Below are 5671 nucleotides of genomic sequence, written 5' to 3' on the forward strand. Positions count from 1 at the left end.
TTTCTTTTAATAGTGAGGAAACCTCACAGAAGCTTCCGGCCAACTTCCCCTCATGCCTCACTGGTCAGAATTAGATTACATACAAATTCACAACATGGTCATTGGTGAGGGAAATGGCATTCCCTTCAGAGGCAGGAGACCCATTTCTCACCATTTCCACTGAAACCGTTGGCTATATGGTTGGGTCCCTAAACAAAACTGCTGCTGCTGCTAAGTCGCTTCAGTCGTGTCCAACTCTGTGCGACCCCATAGACGGCAGCCCACCAGGCTCCCCCGTCCCTGGGATTCTCCAGGCAAGAACACTGGAGTGGGTTGCCATTTCCTTCTCTAATGCATGAAAGTGAAAAGTGAAAGTGAAATCGCCCAGTCATGTCCGACTCTTCGCGACCCCATGGACTGCAGCCTACCAGGCTCCTCCGTCCATGGGATTTTCCAGGCAAGAGTACTGGAGTGGGGTGCCACTGCCTTCTCCAAACCAAACTGGATTCTGTTAGAAAGGCGAAACGAGTTGAATGGGGGGTACGTTATCAGCCTCTGGGCTTACAAAGAAATGTTTACCCAGTACAGTGTGGGACTCATAGTAGGAACCTAAACACATTGGTTACATAAAAATTATATAGTAGTACACCCTAGGTCTTAAATGAATAATAGAGCCAGGCCATAGAGGTTCAGAAGAAGGACTGCTAATGGGTTCTAGTTCAATGATTTAGTAAATACAGTATTGAAAGTGTTAGTCGCTCAGTCTGCCCGACTCTTTGCGACCACAGGGACTGTAGCCTGCCAGGATTTTCCAATTAAGGATATTGGAGTGGCTTGCCATTTCCTTCTCCAGGGGATCTTCCCAATCCAGGGATCAAACTGGGGTCTCCTGAACTGCAGGCAGATTCTTTACCAACTGAGTTAGAAGTTCTATTAAAATGCAGATACTCAGGCCACAGCTCCCAGAATTCATATTCAATGTTTTTCATGGGTCTCAGTTATTTGAATTTTCCACAAGAATCTTAGGAATTTCCAGGACAAGATCTATTTGTGTTAGGCAGAGTAGCTCTAAGGGTGTGGTTGAGATAGGTAGGTAAAGTTTAAAAAAAAATTTAATGAATCATCAAATTAAACTAGTGATTTACTTTCTGATATTGTAAGGTGGTTGCTAGGATCCACAGTTCTTATCAAAGAGTCATATGTACAAAGGGAACTTATGCAACATTTCCCTTCTGGGCCTAAAACTGACTGATGAGGAAAAGGTGAATTATGTCTTAGCAACTTAAACAGTGCTACCAAGTTTGAAGATACCTGTATATTTTAGAGTATAATCACAAAGAATTATCAGGGTGTATATTAATAATGAATGGAAAACATTGGCTCATGTTTATCCTTCCCCAACCCCAATTTTTCCACCCTGAATTTCTTTATAATTTATCATACCCAGCAAACCTATAGGTCCTGGGAGAGACTATTCTTTCCTCCTTGATTGAAAAATTTATGTTGTGGAAATAAAATATTCGTTTGCTACAGCTCTTATTTAACTGTCTAATGTGAAGAAATGGAGTCTACATTTCAACCAACAGCTTCACTCATGCTTGCTTTCATGTTGCCAATGCCATTTTCATTTATATCCCATTAATATTTATCCCCCTCTGTTAATTCACCCTCTTACTTCTGAGGTACAGTCACTCCCTTTGCTTGGGGTGTGTGTGTGTACATGTTACGTGTTTTATTTTCTCAAAGAATGCACTGGTATTGACACACCATTTTGGATTGGATAATTGTAAAGCCTAGTTGGAAAATGTATTTAGTGATCATAATCATTATAAACTTTATATGCAGCAAGTCTAATTTCAAAATCAGGTTAGGAACTTGATTTTTTTTTTTCATGAAAGTAGTGGAATCAGGAAAGAAAAACAAAGATTTTGTATGCCATGGTAGATTAGGTGGTATCATATAAACTGGATTTGATTTTTTTAGCACTTTTTTTTAACCGGTAAGATCACCTCATATCCCTTCATACAGTATTAGCTATATCTATGTGCTCTGTAAGTAAATCGCTGCATTGGGTGTATTACTAATGTCAGGGGTTGTTTTGAAGCAATCTGGTATTTAGTGATACTTTAACTTTTTTTTTTCTTTTGATACTTTAACTTTTGAAGGTGAAAAGTTTTACAAGTTATAAGTGTTTGTGTGAGTAGAAAATAGGTCATGATCATTCACTTGCTTCTGAAGACCCAGCTTGTGTTCAGCTTCTGCTTGAAGAGGGTTTTTAATGTGGACCATTTTAAAAGTCTTTATTGAATTTGTTACAATATTGCTTCTGTTGTTCATGTTCTGGTTTTTTGGCTACATATGCATATGGGATCTTAGCTCTCAGATCCCTGACCAGGGATCGAACCCTCAACCCCTGCATTGGAAGGGGGAATCTTAACCACTGGACCATCAGTGAAGTCACATGTGCAGCTGCTGAGGCAGGTGTTTTCTGGAGTCTCAGGGCTCTGTTCTCATCTATGAGACCAATAAGCAGGGAGCGGGTGTGAGGCCCTCCAGCTCCCCATGCTGAGATTCATGACCACCACCCTGTGCCTGACTGGTTACTGTCCCAGTAACTTGGCTACAGCCTTTTTGAGATTCAGTCCCCTTGTTTATGTTCCAATTCTATTCATAAAGAGTAATGATCATTATAGCTAGCAGTTTGTGGAAAGTCACTGGATGCCAGGGACTTGCTTCAATGCATTATCTCATTTCATTCTCCTAATAAGCCCAGTGAGGGGTATACAGATGAGAACACCCAGAATCGTACACAACAGCGAGTGGTAGACCCAGGCCCAACGTACTCATTACATGGAGTCCCTGCCTGATAGCCAGTCTCTCCAAGACTGTACTTCACAATCCTTCTTCTCTTTATCCAACTCATGCTCACCCCTCACAGTCACAAAACTTTCATGGCCCCCAAGAGAAGCAGTTACACCAAGAATATTTTGTCAGATGTTAATTCATATTAAAAGCATTGTGCCTCCTCACCCCAACAAAGTGATATTATGATATTAATTGTACTTTTCAAAGCCATCCACAGCCTGCTTGAGGTTTTCTACTTTGGAATTCAGATCCCATATCACACACACCTTTGGGAGCTATACAGCTCAGAAACTGAAATCCTACTTCTGAACTTAAGACCAAGAGCCAAGATATCTAAGCAATCTAAATATCCATTGGCAGAGGAATGTATAAAGAAGATGTGATTCTATTTATACAATGGAATATTACTCAGTCATAAGAAAGAATGAAATCATGCCACTTGGAGTAACATGGATGGACCTAGAGATTATCATATTAAGTGAAGTGTGAAGTAAGCCAGACAGAGAAAGACAAATATCATATGACCTCACTTATACATGGAATCCAAAAAAAAAAAAAAGACACAAATGAACTTATATACAACACATAAATAGGCCCACATACATAGGAAAAAAGCTTATGGTCACCAAACAGAAAAGGGAGAGGGGACATAAATTAGAATTATGGGATTAACATATACACACTACTATACGTAAAATAGATCACCAACAAGGACCTACTATTTCGGAAGGGGACAATTCTCAAATTTTGTAATAATGTATAACGGAAAAGAATCTGAAAGAAATAGATATACATATGTATGTGTGTATAACTCAATCACTTTGCCGTATACCTGAAACTAACACAACACTGTAAATCAACTATATTTCAATAAAAATGAATAATAAAAATTAAAAAAAAAGAGCAAGGGTACTTTTGGACTCACGGGCCTCACTGGGTGGCTCCTGGATTGCCTGTCCCTGTGCTCTACTGAGACGGCTTGCTGTGCATTAAGCCCTCCTGATATGCCCTCCTGACCGCATGACAGCACTACCTGAGGGCTCTTACTGCCTCCTCCGGACACCAGGTTCTATCAGTCGGCCTACCCTTCCCTCACACCTCAGCTCCTACCTGTTCAGTTCTCCCAACAGTCCGCTTTCTCTTCCATTTACTCTTAGAATTGATTTACTGCTCTGGGCCTGTAGAGTATCTCCTATTTTCCTTCAATTAATAGACAAAGACTGATTGATCTGGCCACATTCTCTGCAGACACCAGCCTGACCTCTGACCGCAAATGTATCTTACACAATTGTTCGAATAAATCATTAGCCCATTTTAGTTCAGTTCAACATATATTTATCAAACAACAGGAAGCTGTTCCACATATTGGAGGAGTTGAGTTGGTGGAGGGCAGAGAGGGTTGTCAAAAACATGAGGGGTTTGGGATTTCACCCTGGTTTGCAAGCTAACAAGGTAGCCTGCCATATTTTCATGGATGCTGACATAAGACACAAATCTCTTAGGTCAGTGAGAAAGGACTTTATTACTCCCCACACAGTAAGTGGCATGAGCATACTCATATGTATGTCAGTTCCCCTCCCTCAATTCCTACAGGATGGATGTGGACAGACAGAGCTGGATGCCCAAACACACAGAGGGTTCCATTACAAGAGAGGATCCTGAACTTAGAGAACCCATATCTCTCAGACTGCTGCTGCTGCTGCTAAGTCACTTCAGTCATGTCCGACTCTGTGTGACCCCATAGACGGAAGCCCACCAAGCTCCCCCGTCCCTGGGATTCTCCAGGCAAGAACACTGGAGTGGGTTGCCATTTCCTTCTCCAATGTGTGAAAGTGAAAAGTGAAAGTGAAGTCGCTCAGTCGTGTCCGACCCTTAGCGACCCCACGGACTACAGCCTACCAGGCTCCTCCATCCATGGGATTTTCTAGGCAACAGTACTGGAGTGGCTTGCCATTGCCTTCTCCGATCTCTCAGACTAGACAGCACAAAAACTTACCTAGACAAACATACAAGAGATCCTCTGGAGAAGGAAATGGCAACCTACTCCAGTATTCTTTTTTTTTTTTTTACTCCAGTATTCTTGCCTGGGAAATCCCATGGACAGAGGAGCCTGCCAGGATACACATGGGGTTGCAAGAGTCGGACATGATTGAGCAACTAAACCACCAATAACAGCAAAAGATGATGACAATAGTGAAAATTGAATATGGGGTTTATAGGAGTTCTCTGCTATCTTTACCACCTTTCTGTCAATCTGAAACTATTCTAAAATAAATTGCTTACTTTGCCTTTGCTCTGGAGGGGGGGTACTATTAATATCTCTACTTTCTGACACTGTTTGTTTTACGAACACTCTTGAAAAGAGAATCCATACAAACATCAGAAATGTGAGGAACCCATGAAGCATCATCTCTCAGCAATACCCACCCCTTGTTTCTACACCATCTTGGTTTCTGGTGAATTTTTCCCATAAATAGCCACTCCACTGGTTGCTCTGATTAACTGACAGACTGGCCAACAGGTCTGTTCAATTCGTCTCATACAGCATCTTATTAAGGTTACTGTAATCAGGAATCTAGCATCATGAGGAGGCCTTCCTGTAGTAATGACATCAGTTGTAACCCCCAGGGTCTTAGAATCAACCCATTGAAAAAATCCCCCAAACTACCAGGGTCTTAATTAAAAAAAGTCATGGGGCTCTCTCCATAAGTTTCTCTATTTATCTCTCCCCTTGGTCCAAGGCATTAATATAAGCATGGCAGGATTTATTAGCAAGCCTAGAAGCAATCCTATAGACTCTGCCACGGCACAAGAGGAAGAAATTTAA

The sequence above is a fragment of the Moschus berezovskii genome, chromosome 16 (assembly GCF_049115385.1).
Source record: "Moschus berezovskii isolate FMDL1 chromosome 16, NW_MosBer_1.0, whole genome shotgun sequence".
Lineage (NCBI taxonomy): Eukaryota > Metazoa > Chordata > Mammalia > Artiodactyla > Moschidae > Moschus > Moschus berezovskii.